This window comes from Aedes aegypti, chromosome 2, assembly GCF_002204515.2.
Source record: "Aedes aegypti strain LVP_AGWG chromosome 2, AaegL5.0 Primary Assembly, whole genome shotgun sequence".
Lineage (NCBI taxonomy): Eukaryota > Metazoa > Arthropoda > Insecta > Diptera > Culicidae > Aedes > Aedes aegypti.
Genome location: NC_035108.1, coordinates 446,680,418 through 446,707,293, shown reverse-complemented (window position 1 = coordinate 446,707,293; position 26,876 = coordinate 446,680,418). Strand labels below are relative to the sequence as shown.

At 39.5% G+C, this 26,876-nt stretch overlaps 2 protein-coding genes across 3 annotated transcripts in view; one reads left to right on the top strand and one right to left on the bottom strand.

The window, feature by feature from the left end:
• The window catches only part of LOC5573444 (ets DNA-binding protein pokkuri), a 71,972-nt gene that overhangs the window by 31,704 nt on the left and 13,392 nt on the right, over nt 1–26,876 (top strand). The window lies entirely within an intron of this gene.
• The window catches only part of LOC5573456 (zinc finger protein 14), a 79,383-nt gene continuing 66,904 nt past the window's right edge, over nt 14,398–26,876 (bottom strand). Inside the window, exon 5 of one of the 2 annotated variants that reach the window (XM_021847980.1) lies at nt 14,398–14,940. The gene's annotated coding sequence lies outside the window, so the exon portion shown is untranslated. The remainder of the gene's footprint in view (nt 14,941–26,876) is intronic. The other variant, XM_021847977.1, reaches the window with a different exon arrangement.

Genomic DNA, 26,876 nt, shown 5'->3' with positions numbered 1-26,876 from the left:
GAACGCACAGAGTTATTCCTCAAATCAGCAATCACGAGTCATGATTCACGACACAGTCACAATTTCAAACTCTTGAAACAGTCATATTTCATTACCAGCAAAAAACTAAACAGGAGTTGCTACTTTTCCCATGCTGTAAAGAGCCCTGCGTTTTTAGCGTGTTGAATCATAGAGAAGGAAAGAGAGACCCATGATATTTTAGGCAAGGTGGCCTTTTCTTGGCTTCCTTGAATTTGCCTCAAGGTGTTGAGAAATTATGGTGAAAACTTCAAGATTGTTTTAAATTAGTCAATACCTCTTATGATTTCGACGAAATCAGTGAAACTTCAGTATAAACTCCGTTAAATTTCTGAGGAAAGTCTAAAATGTGAAGAGAATGTCAGATTTTAACAGACAAATTAGAAATTACCGATGTTATACATAATAATTTGGTCAAAAAAGTCGCCGAAAATGCATATACCACTGGGAATATAATCAAATAACACAATTCATCATGAAAAGATCTCACCGGATTTTTTTTTATCAGCGTAGTATTTTGAAGCTGGTCGTCACAACGATGTTGTCGAACTAATTCACCGTTAGCTATAAAATATCATTTATGCGAAACTGTTCAAAAACCGAGAAAAAAAACTCAATTATTCAGACAAACACTTTTGAGTTCCAACAATCTATCAAAGATTTCTTCGTAATTTACACTTGGTTCATTAGAACTTCAAAATATCAATATCTGTATAACAAAACAGCCGAAATTTTGGCAACATCTTCAGAATTCTGTCATTTTTGGTTCTAAGGTTCTGAAGAAATGAATCTTGCACTCCAGGAGAAACTTCCCAAGTAACCACTAGCCCGCTAATTCGCCTTTTGGTCTTATAGAGCTATTATACGACCAATAAAAAGCTGTATAATAGCAGTATAAGGCCAAAAAGACGAATTAAAGTGCTAGATGGTTTCTCGGGTTCTAGATCCCTTAATAAACTTCAGTTTTCCGACACAGTGCACCGAAGTTCGGAGGAACTGAACGAGGTCCATGGAACAGAAGCTATTCAAAAATGCTAAAAATTTGCAACTAAGCGAATCGCGTGACTAAAATTAAAATGTCTTACTTCATTAAATGCACCGATCAATTCCAGTTGATACTGTATCATTTCGGTGGAAACTTACAGTCAAAAAATAATTCAATCGAAACTATTCTTGATTCTCGTTTTACTTTCCATCATCTATTTAGTATAGAATGATGATAAACGATTTGTACAGAAGGCTTCAATCGAGCCTTGGTTTTTCGTCTATACTTCGTCAATTTAAAATAAATTTGAGACTATTGATTGCCTACGAATCTTTTACGTCAAATTGTATGTTCTTCTGGCTTTCAGAATTACATCACTGACGTGTTATAAAGCTATCTTGGAAGACTATTGAGTACAACTTTCTACCTTTCCACATTCCAGTAAAAAATATTTCATCAAGATTCGAAACAAATTAAATGAAGATTGGTTGAAGCATCGCAGTAGCCTAGTAAACAAAAAATGCATAGAGCTTAGTGACATTTGAACATACGCTCGTCATACACAGTTTGTTTTTGTTTTCCTCAAAGAAACTTGCACACGCTTTCCAGACTCATCAAAATCCATATGGAAATATTACCCAATTTGAAAAATTCACACCCGTATTCTGGGTGTTTTTCGAGACAGAGTGCATATTGTTTTCCTCTAAGGTTTACAACTACATCTACACTAGGGCACCCATACCATTGAGCGTGGTAACCACCTGGGAGGGAGAAACCAATACAAAATTTCTGTACGTCATAGTGAGCCGAGATTCCGCTGTCACGAACTGTCACTGTGAGCCCAGATCTCAAACATTGGAATAACATGGAAAAAGCGCGTAACTGATTAAAACGCATTTTTACATTTCATCAAAAGTGTCAAAAATTGAATGAAAATAAATTCATGCACATAATACAAGTAATGTCACGTGAGCACCTTTCAACTGATTGAATATAAAGCATTGAAAACGCATCGTTTTACTTTTTCCAATGAAAATTAATATTTAGTGCATAGAAAACTGTGGCCCTTTTTCCATGTTTGTCAGGAAAGATCAAAAGTACACAACAAAAGAAAACTAGAGGTTTTCCCCAAGCCTGCCTTGATTGTTGTTGGCAAGCTGGAGTTATCTTGCAGTTCAAACAAACGTTGTTCTATATTTCGTGTGTAGTATCGGTGCCTCCCTCCCAGGTAACCACTATAGGGGCTCTGCACAAAAAATCATTCTCTCTCTTTCACCCCTTCACAAAATTTGTAAACAAGGCCAGTAAGTGTCAAAAACCCATGCAAAATCAAAACAATGCAGTGCCCCATAGGCCTATTCACATGACGTTCCAAAACAGCTGATCGGGAAGCTCTTTGACAGTTCTTCTATGAAAATGACATCCTCGTGTATGCACCGGTCCTCCACCGATGTAAACAAATGCATAGACGGACCTGTCACATGAAAAGGCCTATTTTGTGATTTTGTCTATCCAGTTTGATGTTATCACCAGGCTTCTATGATCATATTTTTTTTAAACAAAATGATCATAGAAGCCGTATGCATAACTTTGGTCAAACATTCCCGGAAACAGAACTAAAACCGTTAACCCCACGGATCCACCGCAAGAACAAAGTTCCTTATTGGTCCTCCAACAACCCACACCGTCGTAATCCGTGCTAATCGTTCGCCTTTTTCCGCGCACACTGTAGGTAGGTGATACCATTCTCTTCCTGGATTTCGATTCTTTCCTGCTTGCGGTGCGGCGGTTGTGTTATGGCTGGGCTGGTCGTCTTCTTCTACACCACCCCACAACCACCACCACATTAAAACCCATAGAGTAGAAAATAAAAACATCAACAGGACACTCATACGACCAACGACGACGACGACGACGACGTTGACGAGCACTTCAGTTCAATAAAGCGAATTTGCTAATTCAAAAGTATATTATTCATTCTCCCAGCGCGAAGCTTCCGCCTTCGTACTGTTTCGCGCGGCTTGCTTGGTTGCTTTGCTCCACCACGCTTCCTCTTCAGGCGTCCACCTTCCACCACGCGTCAGCGTAAATGGTATGGCACACACGCCACCCAACGAAACGACGACGACGGCGACGCTCTAATATCCGTGTGTCTTTAGCAGCTCCCAACAAACCATTGCAAAACGCGAGTTTCCTTGTTTTGTTGCTTCCAGTTCTCTTACGTAAAAATCCCCCTTTTTTGCACCCAACCGGCGCGGAGGGCTCCAAGAAACATCTCCGACTCTGGAGGAACCCTCCGAACTAAGGAGGCCGTTTCTCGCATTGGTTTGGGCTGCGGAGAATAGTTTGTCGCGTTTCTCGCCTACCCTGATTTGCATGAACGTAGCCGGAGGGGGGCATAATGCATTTCTTGGAGTCAAACTAAAAATTAGCCTTTGCCATAACATCATTCATAGATTTCATTTAGCATTTGCTACGGGTCTTGCAAGAAATCGGCCTCAAAATATTATCAAGTAATAGTTCACCATATTCGTCTCAATTTTTTCCAGGCATTCTCCCAAGAATTAGGCAAGCAGTTTTTCCTGAACATTTTTCAGAGAGATCTAAGTAATTTCATTGGAATTTTTCTAACGATTCTTCCAGACCATGAATTGTTCTGAAGATTTTCCTGAAATTTTAAAAGAAAATTTTCCAATGAATTACTCTACAAACTCATCCAGAAATTTTTGACTAAATTTTCTTCCAACAGGCAGAGTAAATTATTTTGCAAATCTCCTGAGCATTTATTTTTGCAAATGTTCCTTGACTACACATTAATATTTTTGAAGACTTCCTCTAAGTATTCGCCTAACAATTTCACTAATGGTACCTCCCTGAATTTTTAATATATTCTGAAGAAAATTTCATCAGGCATTTCCTCTCAAACTCTTCCAGGCATAACCAAATTTTTTCGAGGCATTTTTTTCTGGAAATCAATCTAAGATTTTTTTTTTCATTCCTTGTTAAATGCATCCTTTTTTCAAATGATATTCTGAGATGTTTCTATGAAATTTTTCCTTGTGATTCAAGTTGGATTCTGTCTTGATTAACTCTCTTACTATTAGAGTCCCTCCAATGGTTTCTTTCATGCAAAGTTTGTTTTTTTAATTGTGATGCAATGAAAATTATGATTCATAATTAAATTGTATAGAGATAACTTCAAGAAAACTACTCATAGACAATTTCTACAAATTCCTTCAAAAGTTAGACTTATTCACCTTCTGTAATTCTTTCTGGATAAGCTTATCAGAAATTTTAACAAAGCTTGTTGTAAAATATTATTTTGTAGGTCTAGGGCAGTGTTTCCCAAACTAGTTGGGCCTTCGCCCCCTTGAAATCAATATATTTTAGAATCGCCTTCCTGATATGTAGTTAAAATATTGGAATGTTTTACTCTTACTTTATTGAACTTTTGATGAATATCTTATCATAAGTTATCAAAAATTGTTAAGATTACTGGTGTAGTACTTAAAATGCGATTAAAAATGTTCTTGGCTTGCGTATCTATAAAAGAGTCTTGGAAGAACTGTCATATTCATAAATTTTCTAACATCATCAATTCTTATATTTATTTAAAATCTGTTGAGTTGCAGAAAAATTTTATAAGTCTGAAACATTTCTGAGAATACAATTTTAGCCAACCCAAGACTTCAAAAATAAATACATGTAAAATCCTGAAAATGTTACCACTCCTGTCTTAACTATGATCTAACCAAGGGCAAAACACCATTTATAAATCCATATTCAAATAATAATAATGAAACCACTCTTTTTTTACTGCTATATAAAGTAAAAAGGTAATATCATATCATTATATAATGAAATATGGTAGAAATTTGCTCTAATTTTGAAAAAAATCAGAAAAAAGTAGATTTTACTGTAATTTTTTAAGGTTTTATTCCAACGTTTGAAGTCTATTTCGAAAAACGGATTATACTTAATTTAGAATGCCAAATCTTGACTTATTCTAACCGAGATTTGCACAGCCAAGCAGTCGATAAAAAAACAGAAAAAAATGACTGAAAATAGAAGGCGTTTAAAAAAATTGTTAGCTGAATTTATGTTAAAAACTAAAGTTATGTGTGGCGCACAATGATAAAAACTGTGTGTGATGATTTCCGTCGTTGGTCTTTGAAATTGTTTGTATATTGGAATAACTCATTATTTTACCTGTATTCAAAAGTTTCAAAATGTCAAAATGAGTAAATTGTGTTGTTGAATTTGTCAGTGAAACCCGGATGCAGACACACAGGAGCTGCCGCCTAATCCAATAGTTTTCTACACAAAAGATTTGAAAACCCTTTTTTAACCCAGATTTTTTTGAATAAATTTCAAGTAATTACATGTGTTTCCCCATTATTTACTTCTAAAATGCTATCAATAATATTTGTAACCACAAATTACTGAAGTCTACGTTACCAGTCAGGAAAATTCAGGCGATTCGTGTTTAAGGCTAAAAAGTAAAAAATAAGAAAATAAGAGTTATCTCCTATCTCGATGCGTGGGAAATTACTTAAAGCAAATGAGCAAGAGAATAATTTTTCTCTGAAAGCAGTACGCAGTTGAGAGAAAACGTCATTTCAAATGGAGCTCTCTGTGGAAAATTACTTGACCCGCTTGGCCAAAAAAATTTCTTCAATCTTCTTGGGCGAAGCAGCATATTTAGCTTTAGAAGTGGAAAAAATAAGTGCAAATGATTAAAATTTTTATTGACTATCAAGTCGAGATGGGTCTATAATGAGTATTACTACCCTCAGCAGCCCCCTGTAGTTCCTCTTAAGACAACTCCTTAATGTGTCATAGCATTTCGAATTCGTATTCTAGAAATTCGTTAAAATTTTCATGTAGACTTCTTTCGAAAACTTTTCAAGCATTTCTGCTAGAAACTTTTAAGGATTCTACATGGAATTTCACTAAGAACCATTCAGTCAGTTTTTCCCAACATTCTTGAACTCATGCAAGCTTCCTGCATAATTCTTCCCTAGAAATTCGCTCAGGGATTTTTTCAGAAAGTACTACTACTAGTAGATACTTCGTAATTTTTTTTTTCGGTCGTACTTTATCAGAAATTATATGAGACTTTAAACCAAAGAATTCCAAAAGTGGTTCCAGCAAGCGTTTTGCTAGCGGATTCCCATTGATTCAACCATAATTTTTTCTAAGCGTCTCATCTGAGAATGTTTTCTGACTAGTCCTTAAAAAGCTTGATTTATCGACTGTTGATAATTTCAGTTGCATTGGTTTGGTAAACAGTCTCATAAAATCAAAGAAAACAAACAGAACTCTATTATCCTAAAAAAAGGAAAAATACATTGCACCGAAACGTTGGACAAAGTAGAAAATACCAGTTTTCCCTCTGATTTTATGAGTCTGGATGCCAAACAAAAATCTTCAAAAAGTTTATCAAGTAAGTATTTTAGGATATTCGTTAGTTGTTTTATTCAGGAGTTTTTTTTTTCAGATATCTCTTCAAGTATTTTGTCTTGATTCCTTCCAAGATTTATACCAACATTTTTGAGTAATGTTATAGTAACTTTTTGAAGAAACTTCTGAGAAATTTATACATTTAGAAATTTCAGGATAAATTACTGATTTCCGGAAGTATGCCTAAATGAATCACAAGTGTATCTTCTGATGAAATTACTGTTAGTATCATGGAGGATTTTCTCTAGCTATTCCTGAAGAAATGATTGAATAAATATTTGAAACAAATTGATTGTCCTGGGCGAAGTGTTTGACGATTAGGGCCTTCCGATGTTAATTCTGAAAAAAAAAACAGTTCAATATTTTGAAAATTATGTTTGTACTAACGTATAGATAAATCCTTGAACTTATTGAATTAAAAACCTACTGAGAAATCCCTCAGGAAAAGGATCTGATTCGGAATTCGTGGAGTGACTTAAGTCAGAATCTGGGATGAATATATCAGGAGTAATGTCTAATGAAACATACCAAGAATAGTTAAATATAGGTGTTAGATGAGTTTTGAAAAATTTGCTTCTTCAATTGAAACAAATAGGCAATATTCCAGAAATAATCCTAAGAGTAACCTTCAAGTATCTGTTAAGAAATTCCTGGAACAGGTGTGTCTTCAATGGAACTCTCCGACGGAAGCTCTGAGCAATGTTTGAAAAATTACTGGGAAAATCCTTGAAGAATTTTATGAGGGAATCTTTTCTAAAATTCATGGAAAAATTTGGAGTGATTGCTTGTGGTTTTAAAAGCAAAACCTTGGAATTATTGTCTTAAAAAGGTCCATGTTCCCGGAAAAAAACTAAAAAAAATCCCATAAAATCCAACGAAATCCATCGAGGAATCTCACGAAGCACTCTTTGCAGGATGCCTGTCGATATTCAGGAGTTATTACTGAAAGAAACACTGGAGAAGATTCACCACCGTTAAATTTTTAGACTTCTTACAATTCATCCAAAACCGTCGACTGAATCTGGTGCCTAGTCGATAAATTGAATAATAATCGCATTTCATAACACAGCGTAACAAAAACGACATTTTTGCGTGTCTCAAGGATTACATTATGTGTCTCTAATAGATTTGAGGTCGCTGAATCTGATACCGTTCTCAGAAATGTCCTAGCACGTCACAATTTTTAGTTACAGGTCGCCAAAGTTGTATAAAACACTGGTTTAATTGATGTTTGCATGAAATTCAAAATATGATTTATATAACTTTTTTGTGATCTAATTCAATATCTCAAAAACTAGTCGTGCTATGATATTTTTGAAAACGGCAATGGATTCAGCAACCCTTAATTAAGTAAATAGCGGTGTTTTAATGCTTGAGACAAAAACGTGTTCCGCAGTGTAATAAATTAGTTTTCCTGGCAAACGTTGTATTGTAAACCATTCCATTTTTATTTAGAGATTGGTGACTAATGCCTTTCAGGTCGTTCGCACACCATCCCCACGGTGAAAATCCTGGCTACATCCACTCCGTTCTGTCATCGCCACCGCCAACTACGACCATCAGTACCGGTATTTAGCTTTATGTCGATCATCATCGACCGTCGTCCGTCATCGTCAGCATCACATCGCGGTCGGATTGTACCGTTTTTTTTTTTGCTGAAATTCTCGCGCGCGCGGAAACGTCTCTCGGAATAAGACACTCTCGCCGATCGACTCTCCGCGCGCGCCTTACCTACTGCTTGCTGTGCGAACCCAGCGAGGCGCGAACTCTCGTCCGGAAACTCACACACGCGCTACGAAGTCGACTCTGCTGAGCGCGCGGGAGCCCGAATGCAATGACGGGACAGTGCGAGCGGTTGTTGTGCTTTTCGGGGAGGGTATTGTGTGTATCGTTTCGTAGAATAGAGGCACTTACCCCCTTCTTTAAAGGGGAGCGCAACAGCTGAGTCAACCCCCCTCGCGAAAGAGCAGCACAAAAACAGAGACATATTCGCTCGCTTTGTATCGTTGCTTCTCGGTATCCGTTCACCGCCTGCTAAGGTGTATAGTGTCTTGCCGTTGTATTCTCCTCGTATGTCTCACGTAAATCTTCGTACGCGACTGCTCGGTGCGTCGTCGTCCACACACTACTCTTTTCGCCGTACGTGAAGCCGGAAATAACTTATTTGCAATTTGACCTCGACAGAATGTGTCTAACGTTCGCATCGCATCTTCGCGTACACCGACGACGACGACGACGACGGTCGGATTGCGATGAGACCATGAAGACGACCGACGGTGTTTTGTTTTGTTTTGCGTTTTTTGGGGTATTTTTCCGACTCATTGCCCGTGGGCCGCGGTGTGTAACAACCGTCTCCGTGACCGTTTTGGTTGAGACTTCGGCAGTGGTTCTCAATCAGCGCGCGTGGCATTCAAGTATGTTGCGTAAGAAATTAGTGGATTTTTTTTACTACAAATGTTGATTTTAAGGTTTATTTAGTTTAGAGCAAAAGTTTCAATTAGTTGCAATAATTTTTGAACATTTTAAGTTCACTTATATTAGCTCACGGCCTTACAGAATTCGTTCTCAGTTGATTTCGAAGCACGATCAGAGAAAGCGAAACAAATATCCCATCTGTATCGGTCCATGATCGGCAATGTTTCGCAAGTTGTAACCAGCTCGATAAATAGCAGCAGCGAAGGAGAGCCTCAAAGAGAAAGAACGATGATAAAACCCAATTTTTTCGCTTATTTAACATTGGGGGGTAGATGTTTTACATCCTACAGCAATATAGTGCCCCCCCAAGTTTAGAGTTTGTTTAGTTGGGTGGATTATAAACCACTGTTATCCCCCCGATATAATTAAAGTTGTAGCAGTAGACGATAAACAGACTCTCATGATGTACTGCGGATCATGATTGCTACAGAAAGCAATAAGCGAGAGATGCTCTCAATTTTCTCAGAATTCAACCCCTGTTCGGGGCTAATATCATTTCGATTTTTTTACGAATAGGGCTCTAAACTACAATATTTCTCTCTCCCTCGTTATATCTCAAAATTTGCACATAACAAGGCTAATAGAAGTCAGAATCCCGTACAAATCTAAACGATACAGAGCCTCAAATTTTCCAACGGCAATCGAAATTATGACGCCATAATCGGGCTTAAATTGGGTACTACTTCTAGTACTTAATTCTGTCCCTCGGTTCTCTTGTTTGATTGAACGCTGTACAATTTTCTTAATTGTTTAAGTTTTGATCTAGCAACAATGCTATATCTCGCATCTTACGGACTCAATTTCGTCTTTGGTCAAACGGTCACTATAGTGATAACTTTGTAAAATTAATACGTATATAGATAGATACTTAATTAGCCGGAATCGGTTTAAGAACTTTCCTCCCAGTTTTTTTTTCTGAAACTCTGGATTCATTTTGAAAATCGCGTGAGTCTCGTCGCCAACATTGTTATCAAATTTCAACATATTTTTGAACAGTTTTTACAAACACTAATTCAACAGCAATAACAGTTTGATTGAAGTGAATTTTTTGACGAATTTAATCATTTACGTACTTCAAAAAGTTGAAAGAATAGCTTTGGAGTATCTTCGGCAAAGTTGTAGATCTAGACAATATTAACAAGTTTGCTGAGAATATTTTTTTGTGTAGGGATTTCTTATTCAGATATATCGTTTATGTTTTTGCATCCAAAATTAACTTTACTCAAATCATTATAAGTTTTGAGCTCGTGATTGTTAAAATCATTCAAAAATATTTGTTAAAAATAAAAAAAAAATAAACAACTGAGATCTAGCCTACCAAAGTCGATCATTTTATTCTGTACAATACTGTAGCTTGCTATAATCTGGCTTGACAGAAACTCCTCTGCGATGAAAAATTGAGGCGATTTCGAAGTTTTTCTGAGCAGTAAAAATGGAACTCAAAATTCACAACAAGAAAACGTGACAACTACAAACGGATTGATTGAGACTGCATTGAAGTACGAGAAATTTTTCTGACACTCTTTCTCTCTTGCTTCTATGCTCACACTACAAAAGACTCTTGAGTGACCCGCTCGAACAAAACAGGCCTCACGGTGTTGTAACGGCACTCTTTTTTGATGGAACTATCCTCCGTATTGCTTTGTGTCGCATCTTCCTCGCTCATTTTTCTTTGCCTTTCTGCTTAGCTTTTTTTTTTGCTCCCTCACGAAGAGGCAAATACAGTGCGCTACTCTAGTAATAAAAATAATAGAAACAAAACAAAATGCTCGCGAGCATCAGAGTGCTGATTTACTCGCGTCGTGCTTGCGAGTAAACGAAGCACAAATGATTCGTGAACGTGTTCAGAGTCAATTGCGCTTTTGGGAAAAAAAGCTTCTTCCCTTCCAAGATTTCTAGTTTTCAAAGGTTTTGACTACAAGCTGGTAGTTTGCTGTCAATTTGATTTGCATGCACTTTTTACTGGCTTACGCATCGAATTTTCTTCCAAAATATTACAAACCCTGTAAATCCTTTCAGGATCTTTTCGAAATACAGAGAAAATTCTGCAGAAACCAAAAACTTTCTTCAGAATTTCTTATACTGCTCAGAACTTCTGGAAATCTGTAATCTCTACTGAATCCCGAGAACATTTTAGAATTCCGAAAAATCGTTTCTACGGATTCCCAAACATTGCGGCGATCAGAATTGTCCACGTGACTGTGGAAATCATTAAATTTTTTATAGATTGATGCTAATTCTCAAGTATTTGCTACCTTATGTTTAAACGGTGTAAATTATGATAAAGGCATCTTCCAACGTTTGAAATAATTAATAATTTAATAATTGTCTAGGGAGCCGGATCCTATTCTTGGCAATTTGGATTCACTTCGGCAGTGGGGTTTTTTGAAAGCTGCGAAGCTCATATTTAGTCACATAATGCGTCATACTAGAGCGGTTCTTTTTGCCAAGTTTCAGACAATTCAGCCGATAAAAACTCCCCATGCCAAAGTGAGTCATGGAAGTGCCCAAGTAGCTCTGCACCCTATATACATTTCATAAGGTAGTACGGAAAAGGTCAACTTTTTGTGTTCAACCCTCTAACTCTTCATCATGAAAGCATTATATCCAAGGGATACTGATATAATGCTTGGCTGTGTAGTATTAAAAGCGGCATTTTAATAACTTTTCGTTCAAATGAGTGGTTCTCTAGGCATAGCTACCATTTCAGAAAGATACTACTGATTGCGCATCTTCCAGAAATTACAAGAGAATTCATGCAAACCATAGACTTCCAAGAGTTTCGATAACCACAACGGATTTGGAAATGTCATACAAGTATGAGACTCTTCGAATAAAATCGTGATATTATTGGGATTTGATAACTCTCATTTAGAAAACAAGAGTTTTCGTAGAGCGAAACATATCGCTTATCTTTGATATTCTCATAACTTCAATCTATCTTTCAAAGCTAGCGTGAGGATCTCAGAATTTCAATTCAGATTGTGCGTTAGGTGTGGAGATTTTAACAACTGTTTGGAAAACGTTGCCTTAAAATTGAAAAAATAGAAACACTTGGTTCCTGTGAATCCCCAAATCCGGGAAAACCCTGCCTATAAAAATCCCAAACATTTCTTCGGAGTACTGAAAGTACAAAAGCTGTTCCAATCCTTTGAAATTTCAAAAATATGTTCAAAGTCCTGAAAATTTCTTCAATTTCGAATCAAGTTCTAAGAACTCTTCAGGAATCTCGTGAATACAGAAACGTCAACTCAAAATCTCTTCGAAATGCATATCCAGAAGCTCTTCTGAATGCGTGAATGAATAAATCCTCCCTAATCTCTTAAAAATCCAAAGGAATTCCTTTCGGAATTCCTCGCATCCCTTAGAAATCTTTATAGTTCATTTAAAAATCTAAGGAAAGATTCCTAAGATCGAAATTGCGGAAGTACATTCGGAATCCTTCGAATCAAGTCCTTTCAAAACCCAAGAAATTTTCTTCGGAATTCTAAAAGTCAACGTGATTTCTGACGCCTATTTAACTCCTTCTAAAATCGAAAAACTAATAGTAATACTTTGAAAATCCCAAGAATTCCGTACTCGCGATCCTCTCAGAATCGCTTCACAATTCAAAGAAGTTCTTTCAAAATCCCCAAAATCTTTTCGGAATATTTTCGTACTCTCGAATTCAAGTACTCGGTAGTCTCGTGAAACCCGTTAAAATTTTCAAAAATTCTATTAGAGTCACAAAACTTTCCTCAACATCCCTCGGTAGTTTCGAGCTATTCAGAACGTCAAAAGAATCAAAGATTCAAATTCAAAGAATGCTACCGTAATCCCGTAATCCCGTAATCCCTTGAGCAATCCACCTCAAAATACAAATAAATCCCTAAAAATAAAAAATAAACTTCTTAATCATTCAAATTTCTTTGGATCCCATTTAATCGGAGCCCTGAAAAATTGATTTCTAATCTTTTAACGAATGATTTTTTTTTCAACCTAATCCCGAGAAAATTTTAGAATGAAGAATAGTGATTTGAATAAATTCTTTAGGAGTTTTGAGGAACCATTCTGTATCTCGAGAAAATCTAGTGAAATCGTTAAAAAAAAATCTTCAAAATACTAAGATATTGATTCGAGGACTCTTCGAAATCGCAAAACGTCCTGCAAATAGACTTTCATTTAAAAAATAGCTTTTCTTGACATGTAAAATACAATCATATAATCGATCGTTCGCCAGATAAATACTTTCAGCAACTCTTCGAAACTCAAAGAAGATTCTCAAGGAGATTCATTCTCTTTGAACGTCAGAAAAAAAAGTTCTTCTATAAGTCATAAAATGTTATCAGAATGAAAATTAATCTAATAAAGCTAATCTCGTCATTGACTCGAATATTCTCTTTCCAATTTCGGGAACTTCTCTCAGAATCTTTAAAATCGATAGACAATTCTGGGAAATCCCAAAGATCTCTACAAAAACCCTTCGAAATCTCTTCAATCGTTTCGGAATGTTACAAATTTACATTAGAGTGTTAGAAATCTTTCCAAAACATGTTTGAAAAATTCAAAATTCTAAGAATCCACTCTGTATTTCTTCAGAATACCGAGAATTTCTTCAGGCTCTTTCCTAAATTCGTTCAAAATTAAAAAAAAACTCCGGAGTTTCCAATATCTCTTCAGGACTTCTTGAATTCTTATTCCATCCCGAACTGAAAGGAGTTTGATACTCAATACGCTCTTCTCGGATCAAAATTCGTGATGTTTCCGAAATTATGGTCAACCCATACTCAATCGCCAAAGTTGAGAACCTCTATGCATCCAACATCCTCATGCTCATCCATCGCCACAAAGAGGAATTTTAATTTGCTCGCCATGTTTTTCGCACTGCCATTCGTTTGTCGTTTGTTTCGGTGTATGATGCATTTCCTGTTCCCTAGTAGTCGTCGCCGTCCGAACGGACGGGACGGACTCTGACGAAGCCTACTGCGATGACCGTTACTCGGGACGTAACGCGCGAGCACTTTAGCACTCTCGCTTGCTTTGATTAATCATCTTCCTATTATAGCGCAGCGATTGCGATAAGCCTAGCCCGGAGAAAACCCTTTGGATTACGTCGTTATCGAGCGCGCGCGCGTATTGTTATGGAAATTAAACGGGCTCCAGGCCTATAAATTGTCAATTCCGGGGTTAATATCATAGGAATTATTTCTGCCACACAAAGCAAATTAATTGCTCATTTTCCTGTTGCCTGTACCGCGACAAGTGCGAGGAGTGGCTGAGGGGAGAGGTTGTGATCCACGCCACAGTACTCGCCATAATCGCTTCATAAATATATTGATTCCGAAAGCGGCGAGCGGAGTGCTCAGCAAAAAGGAGTCCCCGCCCGATATCACCGTTTTCTCTATAAATAGTTGTAGGAAAAAGTGTACACACATAACAATAATAACAGCGCAGATAGGCCGTTTAACGGTGAAGAAAAAATATTGACTCACGGGGTTGTGTTTTTCCTCTGTTATACTATTTCCCGTATCCACCCGCCGCAACCGCCTACTACGACGAGCTGTCAGATATGAAACCCCATTTGTTCATATACATACACATGGCGAGCGACGATGTGACCCCTTCCAGTTCCAACTGATACGTCTGTCCGGTCCCGGTAGTCGGCCAAGCGAGCTCCAATTCCGGATGGGGATTTCTGCCAGGCGGAAATATACCACTGCCAATTTCCCTGCCCTCGTCGTCCTCGGCCAGCGCCATCACCTCCCGCCGGTCACATTCCGGACCGGTATTTATAGATTTAGTAAGAGTAATATCCGGTTGGCGATATAAATTGAGGAAATTGATTTTTGATCTCTCCCTCCTCTGGCACATCCGGGGCCAATCAGCAACGCGGCGAAAGGGAGAGCGCCAAAATGTCCAATGTTCGGCACAAACATGAAAACGTGCTGAGCTAATTCTCGTCATAGTAAGCGTTGATCACTGGATAACAATCAATGCTTTCGAAAGACGGCTTTCGCAATCTGAAACAAAAAAATCGATACATTTTGATCATTTATTGGAATTAATGAAATTATATTGTCACTTAAAGGCGCTTGCGACGAAGTAGCTTGAACCCCCTTTCCTCGTTTGAGGCTCTTAAGACTGAAACTCTTCCTCTAAACCCATGCACATAACGTTAAAGGTTATTATTTTAAACGGACCGACAAGTTAATTAGGCAGAGGACGCATGAAAACGGCACATCCCGAAACGGACCGACATTTCTTGAAAACCGTCACCTGAGTCCCCTTGCCTTCTTCGGTTTGAAGATGCTCGACAAAGATAAACGACTACGGCTTGCTGTCAAGAAGACAGGACGAAGACAAAATCACACAACCCATTCTTGCCGAGTGTTAACGAGTGCTGTCGCTGACGACGAGTGGAGTCTTCCCACAATTCCACCAAGCACGGCACTCAACGCAGGTCGAAAATTGAAATATTAAATTTTATTCGCCATTTCCGGTTCCAATCTTCTCTCCAACTCCATGGTGATGCGTTGGGGCAGCAATCGGGCTCTCGCAGGTTGAAGGCATAGTTTATGCCAAAACATCATCGTCCAAGCAAGTCATGGACGAGAAAAAAATGTATGTTTGCATAAGAAAACCCATCCAAGTACGCGGCGAACAAATGAACGACCCTTGCGCCGGACTGGACGGGACTCGAATTTCAAACCTAGCTAATCGAGGACTCGAGGTCGCGCGCAAACGTACATTACTGGACAACTCCGGAAACCCCCGCGAACGAACGGTTCCTAATTACCATACCGAATTTGGCACGCTCGCTCGCATTATTTCGGTTGTGTTTCGCGGATTGGATGTCGCAAGCCGGCGAAAATTCTTCGTGGTCTAGTCGATAGATCTACCAAAGACGAAATGAAGACCTTCGAGTCCCTTACTGTTGCTCAAAATTTCATGGTACATCTAGAATGCTGTGATCTGTCAAACTTGGATACCGACTGAAGTACTAGAAGTGACACCCATTCCGAGCTAGACTATTACGTCTTCAATTCGTCTTTGGCTCTACGCGAACTTATTATAAGTAAGCGTAGATAGGGCCGCCTACTTAGGTAAATCGAGTAGACACGCGCTGTCGTCGTTGGCCTGAGGCGCGGAAGAGGTGTATCGCTGCTGCTCAGTCGCTGCACGTTATTAATAGCTACTAATTAATTCCGGTCCCGAAAACGTGAACCGGGTGATTTCCTGCTTGGCGGAATGTTTCCTCCATTAGGTTGAGCGCGTGTTGGTGGTTTCTTTTTTCCGTCGCGCGCGGACAAATCACACCGAGTTCGACCGAAGTCTCCTATGTAGGTAGACATTATTCGGACGGACGAAACGGGGCAAAACATCAATCACACGGCGGCGGCGTGGAGGAAATTGATGGAATTTTTGTTGTGATTTTGGGATCTGTGTTTTTAATGCCCATTTAAATGGTGCGGATGTGTCGAATGGCAGTGAATCATCCAATTTGGGATGTTTGAAATTTGTTAATTGTTCTGTGGGCTTATGGGCGAAAAACAAAGTGAGCGCTGATTTGCGTTTGACAATTGATTTTGGTGCACGGTGAAAAATTTATTTTTATGTTAAATATTCAAGTCAAAAAATATCCAGATTATTTGAAAAAATATTTATAGAATTTTTACACTCAACTTTTTTTAAAAAAGTGTGACTAATTTTTCTCTTTTTCATTTATTTACAGGTAAATACCAAGACGCTCAAAAACACCACCCTTTAGGAAAATAAGGTACAGTTCTACAGTACAGCTGATTGGGACCAAGAATAATGTGAACTACAGTCATATCTCTTTTTCCTTTTCTATGCCCGTTTGAATTTCATCTGATGTCGTTTACTGAAAAACCATAGAGTCGATGTTCCTTTCTTTATTTTGAAGCGAATGCAACAAGTCTTTTCACGAGACGTTTCAAATTAGCTGATAGGCCTTTTCACGAGAAGTTTCAAATCAGCTGATCTTGAAGCACTTTGACAGTTCTTCTGTGGAAATGACAGCCTCGTGTTTGCACCGGACCTCCACCGATGTAAAAAGTGATCACGAAATTATTGCGACACCGAAAATGTCATGCCAATTTTCTTATAATGTCTAGAATCAAAACAAAATTTTAGGGTAGTTTTATTTACTTCAAAAATCAAAAGAAAAGCTAATCGAAGGAGCCTTGAGTGTTTAAGGCGTTTTCGCTTGATGCCCTCCATCAAATTCTTTACAGTGTCATTCGGTACCAGTTTCTCAGTTTATTTCCATTTTCTTAACATGTCCTTCTCGTCTTTGACTGTCTTCTTGCTCTTCCGAAGTTCCCGCTTCATTATTGCCCAGTACTGCTCCACCGGGCGCAGCTCCGGACAGTTTGGCGGATTCATGTCCTTCGGAATGGACGGAATTGACCTCATACCACTCCAGGACACTTTTAGAATAGTGGCATGATGCCAAATCTGGCCAAAATAGCGGAGCTTCGTCGTACTGCTGCAAGAACGGCAAAAGGCACTTCTCGAGGCACTCAGATTTGTAGATCTCGCCATTTACTGTGCCCACGAAAGGCTCACTCCTCAGTCCGTAAGAGCAGATGGCCTGCCAAATGAGATATTTGGAGGCGAACTTCGACATTTTCTTCCTCTTAAATTTGTCGTCCACATCGAACTTGCTCTTGCCGATGAATAACTCCAACCCCGGAATTTGCTTAAAATCGGCTTTTATAAACGTTTCGTCGTCCATCACACAGCAGCCATATTTTGTCAGCATCTTCCTCGTAGAGCTTCCGTGCCCGAGTTTTAGCCGTCGATTGTTGCCGCTCATCGCGGTTTGGGAAGTTCTGTACCTTGTATGTATGTAGTCCAACTCTCTTCTTTGCATTCTGGACATAGCTCTGCGACATGCCGATCTTTTTAGCCAAATCACGGCTTGAGACGTTGGGATTTGCTTTAATCATTCGCTTCACCTTTCCCTCCGTCTTTTTGTTCTTCGGTCCCGGTTTTCTGCCAGCTCCTTTACCGTGGTCCAACGCCAACCGCTCCTGGAACCGCTACAACAATCTGGAGACGGTTGAATGGTGAAGTTCAACATTTTTCCCAACTGCCGGTGCGACAGGTCAGGAAATTCCAGGTGTTTGGAAAGAATTTGTTATCTCGGCTCGCGTTGGTTCACCTCCAATTTTGTTGAATCGAAAAACACGACTTCGAGTTTGACAGCATGTAAACAATACACATCAATGAGAAAGTGTGTGAAATTTGGTTGATTTTTACCTAATGGTAGAAAAGTTATGTCCTGTTGAATGTGTCGAAATAATTTCGTGTTCGCCCTTTAAACAAATGCAAACAGGAACATGTCAAATGAAAAGGCCTATTCGGAAGCAATTTGACAGTTCTTCTGTGGAAATGACAGTCCCCTGTTTTTGGACCGGTCCTCCACTGATGTAAAAAAATGCAAACACGGATCTGTCTGTTTTTCTGAGAAGGAAAGATGTAGACATCTTCCCTAATCATCATAAGTCGCATGACCTTTTTGAGTCGCTTTTCCCCCCATAGGTCCCATGGATGGTCTTGTTTAGATTACACATTACGATAAAATAATGAAATAAGACAAAGGCATTATTTGTAGGGCTGTTCCTTCCAATCAAAATGTTCACTATTGAAAAAAGTAGTACTCTGTAAGCATTCTTTGAAGTCACGCTGAGAACATCTATAAATTTCTAGTTGATTTACCTGTATTAAAGATAGCGGTAAACGCGCAGCTATTCAGCATGACCATGCTGAGGGTCGTGGGTTCGAATCCCGCTGGTCGAGGATCTTTTCGTAAAGGAAATTTTCTCGATTCCCAGAACATAAGAGTATCTTCGTACCTGCCACACAACATACACATGCAAAAATGGTCAAGCGGCAAAGAAAGCTCTCAGTTAATAACTGTGGAAGTGCTCATAAGAACACTAATCTGAGAAGCAGGCTATGTTCCCAATTGGGACGTAACGCCATAAAGAAAGAAGAAGAAGTATTCAAAACTTGGATGGATTCTAGAGTTCTCGACTACATGACCAGATGCATCCCATTCGGGTTCAGATTAGGTACTACTTCTAGTACTGCATTTGATTCCTTGGTACTGGAAAAGGTACCCAAGTTTGACAGATCGCAGTACACTTTTTACGGAATTCTAGATTTTACTCTATTACCTTTTGTGCCATAAAATTTTGAACAACTTCAAGGGACATGAAGATCTTTATTTCGTCTTTAACAGGCGTGTTTCGATTAATTTTAATAAATTTGTCCTATTAAAAGATTTTTGAGAAGGCATCAAGTGTAGATGAAAATCACAACGAACAGACGAATTTCTTTGAAACTTGCTACAAATGCTTATACAAAACTTCATGAGGAATCGCTGCATCGCTTCTCAGATTGCCTCTTGACAACACTTTTAGAAATTGCTGCTTTAGTTCCTGACTAAGCTACAGAAAGAACTTTAAATTAAATAGATGTGTCGAGTTTTAAAACGAATAGCCCGTAACAAAAATGCTTGGGTAATAGGCTATCAAGTTTATGATTAAAAATGTTCAAGGGAAAGAGAATCAGTAACAGGTATCTCTCCACAATCCGCTTCCAGATTTTCCAGATGTCTGTCTAATGGAATCTAGAATGTTTTCAATACTTTTCAAATCCAATTGCCAATTGAAAGTAAACTTTGAATTTATCATATTGCCTATGCAAAATTGAAGGTTTTATCGTAGTTTTATAACCGACATAAAATCATAATTTAGGCACCGAGGAAACAAATCAACTTGAAACTGTGCCTCGCTGCTGGACACACGCAGTGACTGTCAGTAATCAAATTCTACATAACGATAACTTCCTATTATGGTCTCAGAGAACACAACAATCAGAGATTGAAATAATTACTCACTGAGCACGGCATCTGCTCTGATTGAAGACAGTAGGCCAAGATCACGGCCTTTGGTTTATCGTTTTTTCAAAGACTCATCGTTTCGATTTCATTAAAATGTATTGTACCACAGAATGACTCACGCTTTTGTTAGATTACGCTTCCTAACGAAGTATGAAGTATTGAGCTAGATACGCAACTCAATCTGATACTTCAACGACAATTGACTGATGAGCTCCATTTTATGTTCCACTTCCTATTATGGATCATTGAAGAGAACTCATTTGGCACTCACCGCATCAAGGCAGCGACGCTACTACAATTTTGGGCAACTGCAAGGGACTTGAAGGTATTTATTTCGTCTTTGTCGCTTTTTTTTATTATGACATTTAACATTGTGACAGCATTGCTGTTCTGTCAAACACTCAACACGCTAACTTTGAAGTACCCATTAATGGGTACTTTCGTACCCATTTCAAAGAAAAGTGGTTTAACTCATTTAATGGGTATTAGCCGTTTACTCATTAAAGAGTATTTGCCACAAACTTCAAAAGATGGGTAAAATTTACCCCTCATGGATTTCGCAAAAATGGGTAAAAAGTACCTCCCTCTTGCCAGCACTTACGAAAAACGGTTTAAAATGTAGTTTTAAAATAAATCAGGCGACACAACACATAAGGTCTAATGAGAAATCATTTTATTGAATCATACCATACATAAATTGCTAATGGAAACGTTTAATTTCTCTTCAGTCTGCATCTGCATCCGTAACTTGCTCCGTATCTTCCTGCTCCAGCGTCGGATGAATAATCGCTTCTAAATTGCCGCTTCTCATGATTTTTCGAGGATTGCGCTTTAAAGAACAGTTAAGTTAGTCTAAGATATACATGATATGTGCAAAAAATAGCTACTTACCATGATTTTTTTTTTCAATTGATAAATGAAATAAAATTCACTTCAAAAAATGTCAAGGTTTTGCTCCAAGTAACGACAAGTGGCTTTTTTACCCATTATTGTTGACGGAACACGTTCCTCAAGAAGAGTAAATTGTATCTTTTTTAATGTCAATAAATAATACCCTTTTTCTGACACCTCAGTACTAACAAAAAAAAAATGGGTACTAGAAACCCATTTAATGGGTACTTTAAAGTTAGCGTGAAGACTACAGTGGCGCTATCTATGCTTTTCATAGCGGCCGTGTAGACTATTTTGATGATCAAGTTTTACTAAAAATCTGTTGTTTAGGCATAACTCAGTACTATACTACTGTGAAGATATCAGTTTGTCTGAATAACTTAACCAAACTGAACACCAAAGTAGTTTAAAATTAACAATCATCATTTTCAAAACCTTTCCAAATTTGATCAAAGGGCGAACGGGTTCAGGCAGGAAGAAAACCGCGATACAATCTTAACTTCGTCCGCTTTCCAACTGACGACGATGGGCGACTTCGGCATTCAACAAGGTGCATCGAGCAAAACAAAGACTGGAAACGAAGCAATCCGGGCGGAAAGAAGGAAGCTACGATCGGATATTATTAAAAAGGCAACAACACCATCGTCGTCGTCGTCGTCGTCGTCAAGACAACAAGCGCAGCTCCGTCTTCCGTTCGAGTTCGCAATCAAGATAAAGGTAACTTCGATCCGAATGGATGAAGGTGATGGTTTCGGGTCGGATCGGGTCGAACCACAAAAATCCGTTTCGTTCCGTTCCGATACGAATGATTATCGCGAGAAAGAGCGGACGTTCAAAGCTCCCGAAAGGGTTCTTCTCCTGCTTCTTCTTGTCGCGCGAAAATTTCTTGCTGACGGGAAAACCCATCGCCGCCGAGGATCAAAACGGAACCGATAACCGCAGTCGGCGGCGGACGACGACCACTAAACTGAGAGAAATGTAAAAAAATGCCGTTTCGGCGCTTCAGTAGGCGACGTGACAGCAAGCACCACCCGAACAAGTAGGCTTTGAGAGATGGAAGAAATGGATGGATGGATGCACGCTGAATCGATTGGCAATGACATTGAATCGTTAATTGTCTAGCTCTCCGTGTGCATACCAACTATGCACATCACGCTGCCATACGTATGAGTAGAAGAGCCCGTGGTAGAGCTAGTGCATTTGTTGTTGTGTCTGAGTGCGAGCGTGGACCGGAAGAGAGAGGTGAAAGCAGAGCCTACCGCGTGGTGGAGACGAGCGCGCGCGGTGAAAGCCGTTAACTCTTCCGTCGCCGAAGGCATACTTTATCCAGGGCAGACCATCAGTGCCCTGCTTGCCCGGGATGCCAAGTCGATTTAAAAAAAAAGTCTGGATGATTTTGGAAATTTTGACTGGAAGAAACCCGGAGAACCTTACAAATTCATCGCAGATTTTTATCTCGGCTCCAGATTTAATCTGGAAGCTGGCAACGCTGCCTGATTGACAACAGCGACGACTTGTAGAAAACGTCCAGCTGATGGGCCGCTGGTATGATGTTTATCATCGGAACTCGGCGATTAAAGCAATACAAACGCGCGCTTATCGCCGCGACTTGTTCTCGTTCAGGTAGACACTACCGTTACGAACCTTACCTGCCGCTTCTCTGATTGAACGGAATCCAACGACTTCCTGTAATCAAGTTAGCTGTAAATCGGCGCGCAGATCTAGTAGTCACGTCACATCAAAAAGTGACGTACAGTTGAATCGTTTGTGACTCATGTGTGTCGCATTCGATAACGCACGTTTCGCAGTAAATTGGGACATCGATTCGTGCGTAACATACTTTAGTGGAGTTGTCGTACGCCGCGGGAGGTCCGCCTTTCTGGTCGGCGAAAGGAAGCCACGCGAGTCGAACAGAAATGTAAGCAATCGAATCGACGACGCACCTACCGGTTAGCCGAGTTGCAAGGCAAACGGGCTGCGAATGCCTGCCTATTACTTAATCATATTATGAATTTAAAATTTTGACCGACTTTCGAGATTTGCTTTCTTTCCTTCCTTCATCGGGTCTTTCTCGCGGCGACTTGCAGTGCGACCGAAAGAGACAACGCGTCGCGCCGCGCGTTATGTGCACCCCAAAAAGTGTGACACGACCTGTTTGGCGGAACCAGCAAAAGGCCGGGCAACGAGAAAGAGTGAAAATGATGTAACCTGCCTACTATGCCATATACAAAACGGTCCACTAGGCCAAGCAGGCAAGCCCAACCAAGAGGGTAAACGGCTGTGTGAGAAACAATGCCTCACTCAGCTTGCCATGACTTCCACGCTGGCTGCACTCTCTCTGACGTAACGCGTTGCCTCGCAGCGATGGAAGATCGCTTACTGCGCTCGGTTCGGTTTTGTAAACATAACCTATCTCTCAGCCGGAATCGTCGTAAGTTGACCAGCCCGACCGGCACTACCGCCCCGGCCCAGGCCTGTGAGAAGCAGCGAAGAAAAAGCATTAAATAACATACATACCTACATAATAAAATTTATTATTGAAATAAGGCAGGGGCAACCGAACCGACGACGCAAACGAGCTGTGTTTGTCGGTTACTGTTTGAAGAGGTGCCTCCGGATGATGGTGGTGGAGGAGGAAACAGTCCCAGAAACGGGCAAACCGAGAGACGTGAGATAATAAAGGCGATAAAATCTCTTGAATAACCTGACTCGGAGCTGTTGCGTCGTCGTCATCATCATCGAAGTCAGCGGAGATTTGAGCCAGGAAATTTCCCATCTCTTGTGTACCCACTCACTAACAAACCGGGAACAAGCAGACAGCGCCGTTTGACATTTCAATTTAGAATATTCATCGCCGGGCGAAATAAATAATAAACTAATGTATAGCTGGTTGGTAGCTATGGAAGGCAACGGACAATCTCCCGAAGCGCGCGAAGCGATCAAGCAATGCGGAAATGAACGCCTTTTTCTTTCCTATGTAGGTATGCATGGTAGTGTATGAGTGCTTACTTGGACCACGCAACAGAACTTGTCTTTCCCAATCTAAGTAGTCGCGCAAGGGGCTTGTGCAACCATGGTGACGTGAATTAACCACTGAACCGGGCAGCAGTTAATCGAGTTGGCCATGGAATATTTATTTGTCCATCTTCAAATTTTGAATTATGTTAACAAGATTTGTTGAGTAAATCTCTGGCAATCCTGATTGTCAAAGATTGTCAGACTTTGTCTCACTGAATTTTACAGTACTTGCTCGATAACTGCAACATAGTTTTAATTCACTTAGCTAATGAAATTTGGTAATTTTATTAATTAACCTATCATTTGATGTCAAATTCAGGAAAAGTGCATACGTAAAACATCGCATTGAGATTAAGAGCATTGAAAAACATTGCAAATGGTTATTTATAGGCTATCCATTCAAATTCAGTATTGTAATCCCCGGATGCCTAGAAATTGAAAACAGTATGACATCACGGCTCTGCGTTTTCATATTTTCGAACATTTTAATAGAACTTTTCGGCCTTTCAAACTATCACTCTCATTCTTGTTTACGGCGTATTCAAATTTCGATCGAATCCTATTCGTTCGATTCCTCACCCAAGCTGAATGCTCGTACATTTTTCTCTTAACACTGCTCATGAGATCCTGGGCGAGGCTTTGCCCATCTTTCTTACACAATTCCTCCCAGTTTTTCTTCAAAGCTTCTTCGGTGTTGAATGTAATTCACGGAGCGAGATCCGGCCAGAACAGCTTGGTACCACGGTGATAGCAGAGCAAGGGCAGCAAGCGCTTCTGCAAACATTCCTCTTGACAAATCTGCCCGTTTGTGGTGCCTGTTGTAACAAACGGCTTGCTGTACCGTCCGCACTCGCAGATCGCCTGCCACAACAGGTACTTCTTCGCGAATTTGTCCATCTTTCTCTTACGAAAATGTTTCCGGAACCTCCATGTGGGACGTTCCGACAAAAAACTCGAGGCCGGGGATTTGTTTGGTATCCGCCTTGATGTCGTTCATGACGAGACAGCCTGGCTTGACCTGCCACTCACGGTACAGCTTCCGCGCACGCAATTTGGCCACCGTGTTTTGCATGTCAGTCCGGTCCTTTCTGACCATAAAAAAAAACACGTAGCCCAGCCCGCTTTATGGTCTGCTGGACGAACCACTTCGACGAGTTGACCTTTTTGGCCACGTCTCGGGTGGAAAAGGTCGGATTAGTCTTAAAGCACTGCCGTATCTTCCGCGCCTTCTCTGGGTATTCCGTTTTCGGATTTCGGACGCTTCCAGCGCGCCGCTCGATGGTCTTCGTCTCCTGGAACATCTTCACAACGCGGAACACGGTGGAATGGTGGATTCCAAGCCTTTTGCCGATCCATCTGTGCGATTGACCAGGATTATCAGGCGGGGCTGCATCTTGAAAACTACTTGGCAGATCGCAATTTCGCACACGTAAACATAACACTCTAAACTAGTGTTACCCAAAATTTCATTAATTTTTACCAACGCGATAAAAAGTAACACCCAAAACAAAGTGTCGCATTTTTTCGAGTCCAATCTTTAGACTGTTAAATATTGAATAATCACCCCTTTTCTGGTTTATGTTCGAATGATCTTTCGATCGAAAACCGTTTTGCATTCCCGTTCACGCCAGCAAAATCAAATGGACCATAGTAACGGTTTTCGATTGAAAAAGAATTCGAAGCTAAGTATGCTTTTGCGCTCAAGAAAGTTAAAAAATTCTTCGAAAGAAATGGTCAAGAAATTTCCTACAGCGAGCTCCATTTGAAATGACATTTATTTTCAGCTGAGATCGAAGAAAAATAATTTTCTTAAGCATTTCTGGTAAGAAAGAAATATGGCGGAATCACTAGAAAACATATAAAGTTTAGAAAGATTTTGTGTGTATCTAAATTTAAACCATAGTTCCATAAAACGACAAAATTTAATGAATCCGTTAGGTGTGCGTCCTAGAAAAAATCGTTCTGATGGAACTTCCGTTAGATCTTAATGACAGAAATGATATCTCGCCAAAAAAATATTTGATTGCTTACTTGACATAAATCCAAACAGTGGCGCGAGAAGTGGGTAGGACAGGTAGGACATGTACTACGCACAGAAAAACCTGGGTAGGACAGTCAAAGCATTGTCCTACCCATGATTCACATGATGCGTGACATGGTTTGTACATAACGTACAAAAATTCTTGCTCGTTTGAAGAACGATTAAAAATATCAATAGTGAAAATCCTGGAAAACTAACTGTAAGAATTGTTACAAAAAACTTCTTTGACCGTTAAATAAAATTAATGCAGCTATCCTGAATGAAGCAGTAGATTGTGTCTAAAAAAATCAGACACAATGTCGTGAGAATTCCTGGAAGTAATTCTTAAGAAGTTCCTGGAACATCCATAGAGAAAATACTAGAATATTCTTGAAGCACCTTTGGAAGATGCATCGTGTTATACACAGCACGAGTGTGATGGTGCTTGCGATTTCTGAATGAGCGATCACTCTTTCTTTATATAATCTATCAATGCATTTCTGAATCTCTTGTCGATTTTCATGACAATTCCAATAGAACTCCCACAGCAAACTCTCTAGGAGCTTTTGGCCGATTCAGAATTGCCGTAAGATTTTCTGGAATTAATTCAGATAGCAGATTATGAAGACAGGGCTTGTAGTGACTAAGAGACCTAACGGGAGCTATGAATACAAAAATTTCCTTAGCATGAATCAGGAGAAAAGAGCTCAGATTTTTTTCCATAAATTTTACTGCTCGTACAACTGTATGCTTTTTTCCATTTTTTAAGAACTCTTTTAGGAACTAATTCAGGTAATTGCCCGAAATTTTCTACGACAGTAACACCGATTTGTTTTTAGCAGGAATTTATTTATTGATACCTTAACTGGTATAGATATGCCTCCATGAATTTAGTTCAACATAGCTTCGTAATTCAACGTAGATTTTCCAAAGAAAACCCCAGAATCTCCATTTTACATTTAGTTAAAAATAACTACAAACATTCGTTTACAAATTTCTCAAGAAAAGTCGTCCAAGCGGTGATTCTTCCAGTGATTCTTGTACCGGTTTTGCTATGACTTTGTTCAAGATTTCCATTTATGACATCTTTAAGA